The sequence below is a fragment of the Corvus hawaiiensis genome, chromosome 10 (genome assembly GCF_020740725.1).
Source record: "Corvus hawaiiensis isolate bCorHaw1 chromosome 10, bCorHaw1.pri.cur, whole genome shotgun sequence".
NCBI lineage: Eukaryota > Metazoa > Chordata > Aves > Passeriformes > Corvidae > Corvus > Corvus hawaiiensis.
This window is the reverse complement of record NC_063222.1, coordinates 16,360,679-16,377,281: the sequence shown is the minus strand read 5'-3', so window position 1 is coordinate 16,377,281 and position 16,603 is coordinate 16,360,679. Positions and strand designations below refer to the sequence as shown.

General features: G+C 47.4%; 1 long non-coding RNA gene across 1 annotated transcript; it reads left to right on the top strand.

Moving 5' to 3' along the window:
* The first annotated feature begins 241 nt into the window (after window positions 1-241).
* Window positions 242-16,417, top strand: LOC125331017. Its single transcript, XR_007205819.1, has 3 exons — window positions 242-880; window positions 7,247-7,341; window positions 13,303-16,417. It is a non-coding gene; the product is annotated as an uncharacterized LOC125331017 (long non-coding RNA).
* The last annotated feature ends 186 nt before the right edge of the window (window positions 16,418-16,603 follow it).

Below are 16,603 nucleotides of genomic sequence, written 5' to 3'. Positions count from 1 at the left end.
CTCGTGCTCCCGGCAGCTCCAATGCGTTCTTGTGACAACAGAGGGCACCAGCGGCCCTTGCTACCGCGGCTGTGCCCTGCCCGGGACGCGCGGGGCTGCTCCCGGCGCTGCGGACCCGTGCGAGGAAGGAGCCTGCGAGCCAAACGCAGCCCGCTCCGCCCGTTCGGGGTTTGGCTGCTCGCCCGTAGGCGCTGCTGGGAGCGCTCAGCGCGCACGGCGGTGCTGGGGATGGAGCGGTGGAGGTGTGGGGGGAAGCGGGGTGCAGGGAGGGCTCACACCGTCAGCCTTTCCATTCCTCACTCTGCGCCTCCTGCCTGGCGGGGCCCGACCCTGTCATCTGCACCCCGACAGAAGTCACTGAAACGTGGAATTTGAGGTTAATCTGCAGTGAAATGGTGCAGGTCAGAGGCTGGGCCCGAGCCTCCCCTGCGCTGCAGCGGAGTTCAGCCTCGCTGACAGCAGCGTAACGCGTGAGCTCTGCCTCCAGCGAAGCCCGCAGGGACAGCCCTGAGCTAGCTCCAAGCTGCTGCACTCCAGCGCTGCTGCCAGCGTGGGAAGGAGCCTGGAGCAGCCTGGCTCCTGGAGCATGAACTCCCCAGCAAGCCTGAGCTGCTGAGACTGGGTGGCCAGCAGCCCCAGAGCTGCTCCTTTCAGGGGTAACCCCTGCGCAGTGGGGGCCAGTCGAGGCATACCCCTGCTCCGTGCGGTAGGAATGGGGCTGCTCCCAGTCTGCTCGGCCCTTGGCGTGCAGATCCTCTCTCCTTCTGCTGACCCACTGTGTTTTCCCTGCTGCACGTGTGTTCAGCTACAGGATGCCCACGGAGGGATGCTGAGAAGTTGAAGCATTTGTTACTTTCCTGCAGCACAGTTATCTGAGCAGGTAAGCAGCAGTCACTTTTAGTGATAACCCCACTGCTTTTGATCATTGTATCACACGACAAAATATTCAGGGAGTAGAGCAACAAAATACAAGCACAAGTCCTTCTGTTGAACAGCCCGTTTCGCAGAACATCCTGATTTACTGCTGCTGTGAAAACAGAAGGAGGCAGTGATTTTATTCCTGCTTTCTTCCATGCAGCACTGGGACAGAGTTCATCTCTGCTCTGGTTTGTGGGACGCTTTCTTTGATTCATCTTAACTTACATGAGGAAGATGAAGGGAATAAAAACAACGATGGAGGGGAAAGGGCTTCAAGCAAAGAAGCAACATGTCGCACAGTACTGAAAATACCACCCAACCGAGTGACATTAACTACTTGCAAGAATAAGAGCTGTTCTGCATGTGAACCATAATCTAGAGTTTGTACCAGGACCTCACCCTCTTCAGTCCTGCAAATTTTATATATCTTGCCTATTGCAGCAGGACTATTTCCATACCAGAAGATTTACTCACACGAGCACAGGACATTGGATGCTCTGTTTATCCATAGCCTAGAAACATGAAGGTCCCAAGTTTCTTCCACTGCCAGGGGCATGTGAAAGCTTTGAGCACATGCTACAGAGATAAGTAGAGACATATGCTTTATGCCAGGCCAAGATGCTTTTATAAAGCATTTCTGGCCTTGTCTGGTAAAACATTTAATAACTTTTCTGCCAGCAGCCAAAAGGCAGTCAAATATTTTAAAGCAGTAATAAAAGTTCCTGTGTGAGTCAGAGTCCTACAGAGATCCTGCTAGTGAATTTCCCCATGGTAGCCTGCAGGACTAGCAAGAAAAAAATCCCTCCAAACTCTGCTGGTATGAAGTATTTTTTAACAAGTCCTCGGAATTGGCATGGACTGTCTCTGCAAAGGCCCTTAAACCAGATCCCAGGCTATGTGAAGCTGAAAAAGCAATTCTGGTATTTTTTTCTTAAATTATTATAGCCTCAAATCTGATTTTACTCCTAGGGAATCACAGGGAAGCCAGCTTCAGGGTGACCTTTAAGATGCATCTCACTTGCCTATAGAAGAATATGCACAAGTGTGTATCCTTTTAACCTGGAATCCAGCATACTTGGATGTCCATGCCACAGATGGAGCAAAATGCTGCCCTGCCATGTGCATGGCCTGGCCTCAACTCTCTGCTCTCCCTTCCTGCCGAGCTCTGCTCTTGTAGCACTAATGAAGTACCTCTCCTTTCTCTTTCAAAGTCCTCAGGTGATCTCGTTCTGCTTGGAAACTGCAATGACACCCTGGGCTTTTTTGGAAATGAATTTCATTAAGATCTAAGGCCACAAAAGATTCTCTGCTAATTCTTCCTGCTGCTAAAGCCCTGCCAGTAAGCAGTGCACTCTGGTTTGGCTCTGCTGTGGGCAGCAGTGCTGGGGGCAGGGGGTCAGGCAGGCACAGGTATGTCACAGGTATGTCACAGCAGCTCATTCTGACTCCAGGTTCATGGGCTGGCAGATGCAGGTGTTCACATTCTTGATCTCCTGCTTGGCAGATGATGCTAACAGAGAGGGGAGAGGGGAGTGATGCTGCTGGCACCTGCCTGGCAGGATGTGTGCATGGGCTAGTCGGTCACTGATTTTGTTTTACCAATTGCTTCCACACTGCAGTTCAGGTCTGGTTTGGATGCTCTTCTCTGGAGCATCTGGGAGCTGTTCGGGCAACCCTGCTTGGCCTGAATCCCTTCTTCTTGCCCCCAGACCTTGCCACTTCTCCTCCAGCCAAAAATCTCCCAGAAGTTAACTGTTTCTTTGGTTATTCCTGTGCTTTTGACACTAAAATGGGAAGAAGAATGTAATTTCCCCATGACAGAATGCCAGGAAATGTTTTACTTCAGCTTGGTGGTAAAAAGTGAAGCAATTGGAGGGAAAGATAAGTCTTTCTCAGAGCTGTTTTCCAGATCTCCTACAGACATGTTATGCCAAGTGTGACAGCACCAGCACAGCACAGGAGACCTCAGCAGAAAGGCTTTGAGCTGAGCATGATTGGGCTCACACAGACATGGGATGTCACCATGCCTGCTGGGCTGCTCAGTCTGTTAGCACGGATCCTACCCTGGATGTCCTAATTCCCTGTCCTGTGCTCTGACCATGACCCCCTCCTTCTCTTGTACAGGAAAGCCTCGTACAACCTGCCTGGTCCCCCTTCCCCACTTCCACGGCCGTTTGGTGTCAACGTGTGATTTTCAAAACAACTACATGCAGGATTAAGGGAGTTGCTCTCTAATTGTGTGTGAGGGCAGCACTTCTCCCTGGGGATGAAACATGGGTTTTCTGAGCCTACAGAGAGGGCCTGTGGACCACAGCACGGGTGGTACACCTGAGCTGTTCTCCAAGGGAGCTGGAGAAAAGCTGGGGGTTTATCACCCAGGGCAGGAGACAGCCTCTTCTTCCTCCTGGCCTTGTCTTGGGCAGAGAGCCCAGCTCCCACAGCCTGCCTGGCGAGCAGCCATCCCCCCAAGGTGTCTGACCTCCAAAAATGTGCCCATGGCAGGCTGCTTTGAGCATATAGCAGAGAGAAAAGACAGTGAAGAAGTGTCTGGTTGCCCATCTCAGCCACCTCCTTCCCCTCCTTTCTGGCGAGGGAGGTCTGCCCTCCTGGGTGTCAGGAGAGATTCTTTCAGGGAGAGCTTGGCAGTGCAGATTTATGACAAGCCTCTTACAACTCGTTCCAGATTTGGGTAACACTGGGGAAAATGCTGTCACCAACTGCATGCTTCTCTCCTTGGAAACCCCAGTGTCTTTCTGTGCTCAGCTTGCTGCCACAATTCAGTACTGCCAGTGGCTGGGGGAGCAGCTGCGTGTCCACAGCCAGCCCTTCCTGGCAGCATGGGGATGTCTGCACGCAGCTTGGCTCAGGGTCACTCCCTCAAGGATGGCTGCCATGCCCCAAGGGACTGCAGTCCTTTAGGGTCACTGTGGGTTTGCTGGTCATGGGTGTGATAGTCAGCAGAGCAGAATATGAAAGCACAGTCCTTCCACCCTCAGATCATCATAGGATCTATTGAGCAATTCAGGGTGTTTATCTCATCATGATAGTGTAGCCCTGGGCTGTCTCTGAGGTCCTTGCTGGTGCAATGGCTGGCTGTTGCATCAGAACCTACAGTCAGAGCGATGGGGTCACACTTCCTGGAGGAGGCAAGTGCTGATCCAAGCTGTAAAGATTGCATTTGTCTGATTGCATTTGCATTTGCATTTTCAGCTGCAGGACAAATGCCAGGGTTCTGGGGTGGGCAGAGGGGATGTAGGTTGAACAGATCAGCTCCAAGTTTATCATCTTCTGCTTAAAATCTTGCAATGTGATGGCACTGGTGGCCCCTGCAATTGCTTCTGGGTGCACATGTATTTCTTCTGGTGTATCATTAAAGCATACCCTAGCAGGGGCAGCAAGAGGCAAAGCTGGGAGTTTAGGCAAGGAAAATAACTCTGATTGCTTGTCAGATGCCTTAGGAGAAGCTGAAGTGATCACAAACAGTGGAGTAACTAGGAAGTGTGCAGCAGGCATCTCACATGCCAGATATCATTCCCTTATCCTCACCATCCAACCTGAGAGCACCAGCAGGAGCAGTTGGTGGCATGGATGGCTGCACAATTGCGTTGGTCACCTCTTGCTGATGGGATATATGGATGCTGGTGTTTCTTGCGTAGTGGGCAGGTCATGTTCCACAGCAGCCTGAAGGGCTGTGCTGATTCATGGGGAACAGGAAAACCTAGCTTTATCTTCAGGGAGAAAACTGCTGAACTTCAGGTTTCAAAGCCTTTGGTTTGGTGGAATTACATGTTCAAATCCTGAGAGGTTCTAACAAGGTCTTTCTTCCTCTGAGATAAATGGAGTGTCGTGCAGTAAATTGCCAATGATTCTCTTTGTTAGATGCTGTGTTACTTTGAAAACGGCCTCATGACATATTTCAGCTTTCTGCAAAATAAATAACTGTATCATTTATCAAAAATGTTTGCTTTCAGAAAGGTTACCACTCTTTTAAGGCATCAGAGACTCCTGGGAATGAAGGAGATAAGAGGAAGACAAGATGCCTCTTTTCTTTCCTTACTCTATTTTATTTGACATTTCAATCTTTTTTGCTTATTTGAAAAAGCACTGATGAGGAGTGATCCTTGGTCATGGCATGTCCCAGCAGACTTGGTGGAGTGTGACAGTGAGGGCTATGTACTGCCTGACTGGCCCCTGAGAGATGGGGAGCAACAGGCACCCTTGCTTGCATGTAGCACCCTTGCTACCTGTGATCACCATCATGCAGGAGGAGGTCTGATGTTGCTCTTCTCCCGATGGCAGCAAACATCACCCATCAAACCCATCCCCAGGTCTCTTGCAGTGGAAGACACAGTTCCTGGGACACCAGCAAAATTACAGCATCAGGACTGATGGACAGTGAACAACCAGCATCTTTCTGCCTCCTCGGCTGAGATGCCACATCCAGACCATGGATACCTGCTGAAGCGTGAGGTCCTGTGCTCCTTTCTCACAGACCATCACTGCAGAGCTGCTCAGCTCTGCTGTGTGCAGTGATCGTGCGACACAGGTGTGCTGCCCCAACAAGGCACCTGTCGAATGCAAACACTGCCACAATTCCTCCTCAAAACTTCTACAGGGAGAGCTATGTGCAAATAAACCCGGCAAGGCAGAAAAACATTTTTGAAACTTTGTATTTCTCTTCTTTTAAAGCTATCTCCAGTTTTCAACTGTTTCCACATACTTCTCCTTTGTCTAGGACAGGATAGAGCACACCAGATGAAATGTCAAAAAGCAGCCCCTGTATTCAGTATGCTCAACAGTAATTTGTTTTATAGCGTGAGCAACAGTATCTTATTTTGTGCTTGACAGAGAAAACATTACTAGTGTCCAGCCAGCACCTCACTGACTTTTTTAAAACAGAAGTATTGCAAGCAGCTTTTTATGTCGTCTATGGGATGCCCTCAGTGCTTTCCAAATGCCTGGGAGTCCTAAGTACCAGGCAGGAATTTGCATCCTCTGTTTACACGTGGCTAAACAGAACTAAAAGAGTTTATGTCTCCTGTTTCCAAATACAGTCACTAGCTTTGGGTCTCTGTCTTCTTGGTGCCAAACTGTGAGAGTTTTTAATTTCTGGCATGTGTGCAGAACAAAGAGCAACTGTTCGCTGGTTTAACTGGTTTGACTTGTACACAGCTCCACTGAAAATGTACCTTAGTGTGAAGTCTGTGTAGTGCAGTGAAGAAGCAGATGTTCCCTCCATCCCCACTGCATCCATCAGGTCTGGATTTTACAAGTGCCCCAGTCGAGCCCAACAGTGTTTGCAGTGTCCAGTGCTGCTGAGAGCTAGGCCAGGTGTTAGATCAAATGTCTGGAGCTGAGCGTGTAACATTTTTTCAGATGTGCTTCTCAGTGATTTTTTTCCAGACAGATGTGGGAAGTCTGTGGTAGAGCTGGGAACAGAGCCTGTTCCTGTGCTGTGAGAGGCTGTGCCTCTGACAAGACACAGGCACAGCCCTACAAAGTAAATGTTGTGATTTCATGGCTGGAGTTGAATGGCACCCGACAGTTGCACCAGGGGAATTTTCCCCCCAGTATCCAGATTCACAGGCATTCACTCTGTGGCTAAAGCCTCAGAAAACTCTGAAATTCAACAGAAGAAGTTTGATGCTTAATTTTGGGTCAGTTGTACCAGTGCATCTTTGTACTCAGGTCCCTGTGTGCAGCTCAGTCACAGGATAACCTTAACAGAGGATAACCAGGCAAGAAGGCTCAGGGAGCTGGTGAGATGCAGGGGAAAAGGACATCATGAGGCTGAGTTTAATACACAGAAAGTATTTTACCCCAGGAGACGTCTGTTGACTCCAAAAGCATGTAGCTGAAGCTGCTTCTTGAGCTGGACAATTGAGTGAGAACTGGGCTTATGGATAGATGACAGAAGCTGTGGCTCTACTTGCTTGGCTGAGTTGTCTGGAAAAATCACACATTTCTTTCCTTTTTAATCATCAATTGAGCTTATCTGTGATAGGAGAGCCTGTCATATCCTGTGTCTGAGCGTGGTGTCCTCTGCTGGTGCTGGCTGCATGGCAAACCCTGAGGGCACTGCTGGCCCTGCCAAGCCTGGGCAATGCCTCACTGGCCCATCCACAGCTGGGCCACACTTGTCAGGGGTGGCCACCCCATGAGGGTGTCGGCTGCATGTGCAGCTCCCCACTGGTCTGTCTCTTCAGTGTTTGGAAGAGCACAACTCCACAGCACAGATTTTTCTGCCCACCTGTTTCCATGAGTTCATGTTGAAAGCCTGCTTTCTCAAGAAATTCTTTTTTTTATTTAAGATGTGCTGTTTCCATAGGTTGCACCTGCTCTTAAGGATACTACCCACAGATAAACGCAGAGAGGGCACAAAGCCAGCACCACAAGTCCCGTTTCCATAGGACATTCCAGCAGGTATGTCTGTCCATGTAATAAAATGAGAGGTTCTGGGTGTCTGCTCAGTTCCCCTGTGCTGGGATGTGGTGAGAGACACCCAGCATTTGACAGCAGAATGGTCCCTGGTCTTCAAGCAGTGAGATGGCTTGGGCAGGTGAGCTTTCTAAAATGACCAGTTGAAACCACATTCCAACCACCCCTCTGCCAGCATAGGTCAGGAATGGTGGCTTTTCTTGAGTAAAATTTCAGTCAGGCTCATTTTTCTTTCTATTTCTGTTTTAGCAAATGCTAAATATTAAGCTATGATTAGGCAAAAAGGAATAAGAGGAATTTCAGCCTGAAAAGCAGGACTTATACTTTTGACTTAGATGGGAAACTGGGCAATTTTTTCAGCAAAGCTGCTTCCATGAAAAAAGGTCATTGAGGAGCATTCTGGCTGAAAGCATTTCAGCCATCTGCCATAAGAAGAAAGTAAAAACCCCTCAGACCCTTCCCACTGTGAAAATTCAGGATTTTCTGCAGTAAAAGGCTGAATCTTTTGACTGTGGTTAAAGTCTCCTTTTTTTTCCCTTCTTTTTTTTTTTTTTTTTATGAATATCATCATCACTAAAACATGTAAAAGAAAGGAGTTTGGGGAAAACTCTAGCTGATATAGGGCAGGGAAAATTCGTGGGCTGGCAAGATCCTGGAATCAGTGACCTAATCAGCCATTTCCCTCTCTAATTGCTATGATTCTACAGCTTAAAGAATTACACAACGTGTATTTGAGTTGGAATAAGATACGATTATTGAGTAAAGTGCATAATAATTGTGTTTCAGAAGGTGAAATAAACGTCTATCACCAGGCACTTCAATCCATCATTGTACTTTGCTAAATTACCTAAATTGCACTACATTCAATACTAAAATTACTTGTAATAAAGTGATTGCCGAACTGACACTCACAAAAAGATGTCTAGTACCCACATTTGTTTTCCTAATTGACAATTTTAGGCTTCGATCTAGGGAGGGAGGAGCACCCACAGCTCTCATTGCAGTTCATAGGAATGGAGGGCACGTAGATCCTTGCAGAGGCAGAGTCTTTTAGAATGGAAGGCTCCTGTCTGCATGAAGTACCTCTGATTTCCTATAGCTTTTAAGTCTTTTGTTAGGTCACTGTATAGAGCCATTTAGCCTACATTTACAAAAATATTAAGCTTTGATACAAGCCTTTCTTGTAATGATACACCACTTGTTTACATTGCTCTGCAATTTCTTCCCCGGCTATTCATTAATTAATGCCACATTTTGAAGACTGGGATAAGTGGCTTGACCCAGAATACATAGCATAGAGACACATCCCTTGTCCTAGATCTCTGATGGTACTTTGGGAGATGCCCAGGACTTTTGTAGTTTCTTTTTCCTGCAGTCTCTCCACCCTGCAGGATTCTATATGGCAAAATGCAAAACTTTTTGTTTCAGAAGTCAGAACTCTTTGTTTCAGCTCCTGGATATGACATTTAGATCAGGCCCACCTAGAACATTACTTTTTTGTTTTAGATGGTAGTCCAAAGATGTTAATAAACTATAACTGATGCTGAGCTAAATTTGGCTGGTCTTTTAGACTTTAGCTTATGTATGTGGTCACATGGGACAATACATAGAATTCTTTTACTCAGGCTAAGCAACATCCTTTTGCAAAGGTGTATAACTACTTTTTCATGAGACTGAGTGAACAGCTGAGGAAATCTTGCTTTCTGAAGCCCAGAACCCTCTTTTCTTTCTCAGGGGTTTTCCTCACCTAGCTCAGAATGGGTCTTTAAGAAATTTAATTGCAACATGCTAAAATTTTTCTTTGTAAGAGAAACACATACTGCATCCAGAAGACACTGAATTTATGTCCCTGCTGGATGTTTCTGTGGCCTCAGCCAAAGGGATGAAACTCTTCTTCATGGCAGGTGACATAATCTGTAGGGTTTACTGACTCTCTTAATGAAATATCAAATGCTCTCATAGATATTTTTCAGCTTTTTCTTTACATGAAAGGAGATGTGAATGTCTCCTCCATCAGCAGTCACTATATAACATACATACTGTAAGGTCTATTTAAAAAGTTTCAATAAGCTAAGCAAATATGAGGAATTCTGATGGGAAGGAATTAAAGCAGTCAATTTTTTATCTTCCAAAATAAATATGCGAGTTAATCTGAAAAAGTGAAGAGTGCCAAATATTCATCCTATGTGCTAAAGTGACTCATGGCAAAGGCAGACAGTTTTATAGTGCCATTTCTTTACTTGTGTTAGAAATGGATAGCTTCCAAGTGGCACTTACGAAACAATTAGCTGTTCCAGGATAATCAGATTTGTATGAAAATGTAGAGATAAGTGATTTAGCTGTGATCTCAGCTGGAAAGTGACTGAGGGTGGTGGGCCATACTCCACAGTAAAAATTCCCATTCTTTTATTAAATGGCACTTTTGCTGAAATGTGCTGGATTCAAGCAAGTAAGGGCTCCCTTGACTTTCATTGCTAGGATGACACACGACTGATTTGCATCATTAGAGATCTTTGCTGATGGCTGAACTGCTTTGCATATAAATGAGACCTAACCTGAACAGCTGTTCAGCTGGTGGGTGTGAAGGATTTACAGTTCCAGATCAGGTCCCTGCTCACCACCAATCTCTGAGGGTAGTCCACTCCAGACTGATGGAAAACATGTAATATTTCATACTTGCATCCCTGGAGGTTGGGCAAGTGCAAAGGCTGGCAGTTCAAATGGCCAAAAACATCTTGAAGCCTTTTTATATTTTAAAGTGAAAATGCTCATTTTTCAGTCTTGCCCTGTCCCTTGAAATTATTGTGCACATGGTGGAAGAGTGAAGGTGGAGATGGATAGTCCTGACAGCATGACAAAGGCTCATCCTGCATCTTCAGGTGTTGCCTGTGGTCTCTCCACAGAGCTCTTCTGCTACTTCCACAACCTGGTCATCTCCAAATTGCCTAAGGTCGGGGCAGGCAGTGAACTGCCCATGGGTTTTCTTCCATTGAGGTGTTTGTCCTAGTGCTCCTGTTCACTGGACCTGTTGTTGGCTGTGTGTTTCTCCTTAAAGTGTGCTCTCTCAGCTCTGCCTTTGCAAATGCACTTGGTGGAGAAAGTGGCAGAAAATGAGATTATGGCTTCCTGACCCCAACCTCACCTGAGCTGTATGGGAAGGCCCCTTAGGAAACCTGTTTCTGTGTTATTTCCAGTTTAGTTTGCAAATCCCCAGAAGCCTGGCTAAGACTAGGCAGCCAAGCCTTAAATAACTATTCATCTGCCTGAACCCTCTCTAAAGATTCACCTGTCTGTGGAGCAAACCACATTGTCAAGGACATTATTAATGATGTGTCAGAGATAAGAGTAGCTCTCAGCCCCAGGAGATCCAGAGAGCTTGAAGACAGTTTGGATCTTTGGCCAAAGCACCTGGGAGGGGTATATCTCTGTCTTTGACCTCAAATTCAAGGACTAGCTAATACCCGCACCCTGTGTAATGTCAGAGGTATCTCTTCCAGTGGTAGGATTCAGAAAAATTAAATTTAGAGGTTTTCCAATAAAGCATTTGTAGATCCAGGTGTACAAACCCATGAAAGTGTTTGGTCTCCTGGTGATGTTCACACATGGACACAAAACATCTTGGTCTTGAAAGGATGCTTTACCACTGCTTATTCCTCCACTGAAGCTGGCAGAACAGGGAATGAGCACTGTGATCTCACTATGCAATAAATCCTTGATGATATGAAGGCACCTGGCAACTCTGCAGTGAGTGTTAAGTGTAGAGTTAGTGATGGCAAAATCCTTCAGGTGCTGCTTATTGTGGAGGCAGAACTCAACCTGTTATAAACACATCCTCCTTCCCTGAGTGTGGTTGGTTTTATCTCCAGGTTAAGCTAGTGTTGGGATCCCAGATGGAAGAGGAAGCTGTTCGGCTTTAAGAGCTTTGTTTACTTATATAAGGCCTAACAAACATGGTTGTTAAGGCCCCCTAGGAGGTCTTTCTTATGAAGCTGGGAGCTATTGGATTAGGCAAATGAGAGCCAGAGATTTGCCTAATAGCTTGACAGGCCATGAGGGATTAGACTCTTGTGGGCTGGTGTAAACTTGTGGGACAGAGATGCTGTGGCGTGGGTCTCTTCTTAGCCATGGATAAATGCCTTGTCAATGTGGGTTAATCTTGTTTGCCTTGTCTTCCATAATGCTGCATTGCAGGACACAGCCTCTGTCCATTTAATCACCGTTGGAATGGAATTGTAGGCTTTTGTTTCATGGACGCACCTCCTCCCTAATGCAGTTCTTTCAACATCACAGGGGTCAGTGATTAATGACAATTTTCAACTCACTTTGGTTCAAACTCCCGAAACAGTTGTTCCTTTGGGACCAAAGGTTCAATTGTCACTGGCTGAATGCAGGTCCATCTGGGGAGACTTCACTGCTGCCCATGGACTGTGGATCCATCGCTCCCCACTCCTTTTTCTAACACTGGTCTCCCATGTCTGTCCCTATGAAGATAACCAAGATCCCCTTCCCCTGAGCTGGGATTCTCCCTTGTCATTATGTTGTGCTCAAGGCAGCAGGCCAGCACTGGAATGGCACTCTGTGGAGCCTGAAGGACACCCCCAGAGAGGACCCATCCTTCACTGGCACACTCTGACACCTCTCATTTGATTGAAAGTGAGAGTTAGTGGCGACTGTCCTCAAAGGTGAGCAGGTAGTTCGCAGTGGGACTGAAGTGCCAAGTATTAAGGGAGACTAAAGAAAGTGGACGTGGGACTCCTCTGCTCCCAGGTCCTTCACTTTGATAGGGTAGAGGTCTGTGAGTATGCATGGTTTATGGAGTATCATGGCTTTTACAGCTCCTCTCATTTCTGATCCTGACCAACCTAGACAAGAGCAGCCACCTCTGCTGGGCTAGTTTCCTCCCAGGGCACAGGCCATGTTTGTCTCATTACGGTGTAGAGTCCATCCAATCCAGCTCACACTTTTGAGATGTCTTCACATTTCCTCACTCACTATCTTCCCTTGTCCTCCCTACAAGTACACCATGAGCCCAGCAGTGCTGGGTCCAACACTGGACCTGGGGTCCAAACACCTGCAGCTGCTGTGGACACATAGCTCTGAGATTTGTTTAATGAATGCTTGTCAAAGCTAAGGAAGCCAGGAAAATTCACCACAGGCATCCCTGAGTCTGGAGGCAGCCTCCCCCATAGCCCATTAGCATCTGCAAGACACTGGAGGGGACAGTGCAGGTGGGAGGAAGAGCTCAGGCCAGTCCCTTTTGGTCCTCAATGGACGGCCTCTTGCTCAGTTGTGCAAATTGCTCGTGCAATCTGGGGGGCCATAATCCCATACCACTCCTTTGAAAGCCCAGCCCCGCCCCTCGTGCCCCCCCTCAGCCCTGTGCCCAGGCAGTGGCAGAGCTGCAGGCAGCAGGGGCAGAAGGGGACAGGTGTCAGTGATGCTGGAGTACCAGGTGACAGCTTCCCAAGGCATTGACAGGGGGAAAGGCTGCCTTGTGTGCATGCTACTGGCATGCTACTGGGCTCAACAACTGCAAAGATAGCGCTGTGAAAAAGTGTCTCAGGGCTTGTCCCTGACACCTTCACCTGCCTGGCAGACAACAGATGCAGATGCTATGCTAAAAGGGTTGTGAATACAGGCCTTGCAGGCTGGTCCTTTACTGACACATCCCTAAGAGAGCATCGAGTTTTCCTGAGAGGACGGAAGGGGCTGCAGGGCAGTGAGGTGGTGTGGGGGTAGCAGCAAGACCCTCATCAGTTGCACACAGCGTGGTTGGTTGTGCCACCCACAGGGAACTGGGCCCAGCTGTCCCAACACATGACATGCCATCCACCTCCCATCCACTTCTCTGTGTCTTCTTACCTAACAGGGAGTGGGAAGTTTTAGATTGCCATGTGAGCTCTTAGGAGGGGGTGTATAATGGGGGATTTCTCCTCTGTTCCACAGAGCTCTGTTGCCACCCTGGCTCTACTCTTTTGACACTGCAACACCCAGCCCTGGGCAAGACTGAAGCTGTGAACCAAAAGCTGGCTAGCACAGAGCCCAAAACACACCAGGGCATCCACAATACAATCTCAGAAGAGCCTGTGCCATCTTATAAATTGTCTGTGGAGTGGGACCTGGCAGAAGGAAGCACAGCCTGCCTTCATGGAGATGACACATGCTTGGGACTGAAGCAGTGAGGGGTAAAGTTCACTCTGCACATCCCTTCACTGCCTGCACTGCTTCGTGCTCCAACCTAGTCATGGCTGGCCCAGGGGAGTGGCTTGGGAGAACACATCTGGGACCACAGGGCTGCACTGGTTGATATTAGCTCTGCTTGAGGCTGAGAGGTGGCATCTGGTTTGGATCTCCACGACTGCTGCTGTGCTCTGGCTGCAGATTGAGATATGAGCTAGGAGAGCCCGAAGCTGCGCCCTGCCACAGCCTGGCTCAGCACAGCTCTGCAGGCGCAGGGTGGTCTGACACACTTTATTACTGCTCTTTATTATCAGCCTCCACTAATGAATTCCACTAATGCACACAACCCTGCATGACAAAGCAGCCCTTGATCTTCTTCCACACCCTTACTTCCAACCCCTGTAAGGCTTCCTGCTGTAGCTGAGGAGTTCCTCTTGGGACAGGCAGCACAGCTCAGCAGGTGCTAAGAAGTGTATAATCCTGAAGTGAGCTAACTGAGCCTGGGTGCTTCCTCTCCTGGGGTCTCACTGCTGGTTCTTGCACACAGAGGGAACCTTGGTTTTCACCAGGCCAGGAGCTATCTTGCATTTTGGTCTGGAGCTCATTTAAATCACATCCTCTGGCAGTGGCTCCTGCTTTGTGAGGAAGTCCCAGGAGATTCCTGGGTTGGGGCAAAGAGGGCAATTGCTATTTAATGAATGGAGCTGGGCATATCACCCATGCTCCTGCAGCCATCATTCCTCAAACACAAAGGTTCTGCCCCCCTTCCTTCCCTAGGCACAGGATCCTCATGGAGCAGAGCTGTGAGCTTGTGTAACAAACTGACCCTGCAGGGAAGAGGAGAAGGAAGGAGAGGGCTCCTGCTGCCCTGGGCATGGTGCAGGCAGCCCAGGGCAAATATCATTAAGAGACATCACTGTTTTTTCATTCTGAGTGCTAAGCTATATAAACAGAATAAAATATCATGCAGAGGACTGCTTACATATTGCCTGTGACTTTTGTATATCTTAATTTAAGAGTTTACAAATTACAGTCCTTCTGCCTAGCCAGCAGCTACTGAGCTCCCAGAAGGAAGTTCTTTGGCCACTTCTGTCTGTACTGTCCAAATGTCTGTAGAAGAAATACCCTGGGAAGAGAACCTGTCACATTGTCCATCACCGCATACAGTGGGCTCTTAGCTCTTGCTGTGCCTTTGGAGACCACTTTGTTCTCCTATTCCTGTCCTTTAACTGGCTCTGTCTTTACTCATTGGAGGCCTTGTACTTAGACAAGATCCAAATTTTGCATAATAAAAGGGCTCCCTAATAGCTGGCAGTGCATCCTGCTGCTCCCTGTCTCCTATTGTTGAAAATTAAACAGATGTAAAATTAGGAGCTGAATTTCTCTGCATCTGGGGGTCCTTGTGTATAGCTGGAGATGAGAGATTAAGATGTGACCTTTTCCCAGGAAAAGCAATTAAAGAGTTCAATAAATTATAATCCTTAACAAACCTTTCTCCAAAGAATTTTGCTTTAAATGCTTTAAATCCCACTGGTCATGTACATTTTTGCTTACAGCACACTCCAGTGAAATCCCAGATCCTTTACCAGGAAATGCGTTTGAATGCTCCATCCCCACCTACTCTTTTGGACCCCTCAGGGAGACAAATAAACAGAAGGGAAGGTTTACTGCAAGCAGAAAAGAAGTCAACAATTTTCCTTCACTGCAGGAGGTTTCACACAACTCAGCATCTGCAGGCCCTAGTGCTGGATCACCCTGAGTAACTCATGTTCCTGGGCATGGTTTCCAGGCAGAACCAAGTCCTGGTCCATACCAATGCACACTAATATCTTCTTGGCATGCACTACTCTATCTCCTTACAACAGGCTTACAATTGCTTGGCTTCATCTTAGGGTGGGTAATCACATAAAAATTGCTGTAGAAAGTGAGTTTAATTTATCTCCTGGCCTAGCAGCAGACCCTTTTTGGTGAATGGTCAGAACTTGTGTTTAAAAGCTCACTGGAAAAAACAGTATCCATGGCTGATTGAGCTCTCAGTGTTGGGAAACCTTGAGATCTGTAAGTGGAGAAGGAGCCCCATTAATTCCTGTCTAGACTGGCTTCTGAGCCCAGGTTCCAGAGATGAAAGGATACTTTATTAAGACAGGACATAAATCCACCCTGCCAACAAGTCCACACTCCTCTGGATTATTTACACCTCTCTCCCTCCCTCTGGTCATTGCCTGTCCCTATATAATCTACATTAAAGTCCTGACAGGATTAAACCAACATGTCTTACACTTTAAATATCAGGTTCTGCGTGCTTTCATTTCCACCATGCCACAAAAAAAAGACTTCATGTTTTTATAGATAGACTGAAAATAAAAAAGTAGGTGTCCAATGAAAGGAGCTTGATGTTATGACTGAGAGATAAAATGTGCGCTTGGGAGATTTTATTGTGAATGTGGCCTGCACCTACAGCTCCTCTCCCTGGTGTGTCTGGCCCTGTGTGTCACTAAGGACCAGCCAGGGGCTGTATGAACAGAGCCATCTGGGCTCTGAGCATCACCTTTTGGATGAGGGGTGACTGCTTGCAGTCAGGCTACAGCCCCTGTCTTACAGGGACTATCTTCCCTGGCAGTGCTGTGCTCAGTAGCCAGGGCTGGGGACTGAGGGGTTGCAGAGGGCATGGGCAGTTTAGGGTGAAGGCTCTGAGGAGGACAGGCTTTTTTCATTCAGAGATTTTACAAACTTTCATTGTTCGTGAGGCTTTGCTTTTTTATTTTCTGACACTGGAAAGTTCCTATAGTTGTCTGCGTGTTTTTTGGTGTTTGTGGAAGAGCTACGGCACTGTATGAGAGTAGTAGGTCCTGTTGTCTCATGTTTGCATGAGCTTCTCCACCTTCCCTTGCAGCCAGACAATGGGGAGCAAACAGAGCTTATGGAAAAGAGCGTCAAAAAGACTTTGGCACAAATATATTTTTAGGCTGAAAAAGTAAAATGTTCATTCACTGTATGAGTATCTCTGTAACCCCTGGCTCATTTCTGTTGTAGGTCCTGTTCAGCCATAGGACTGAGGCGTGCAGTG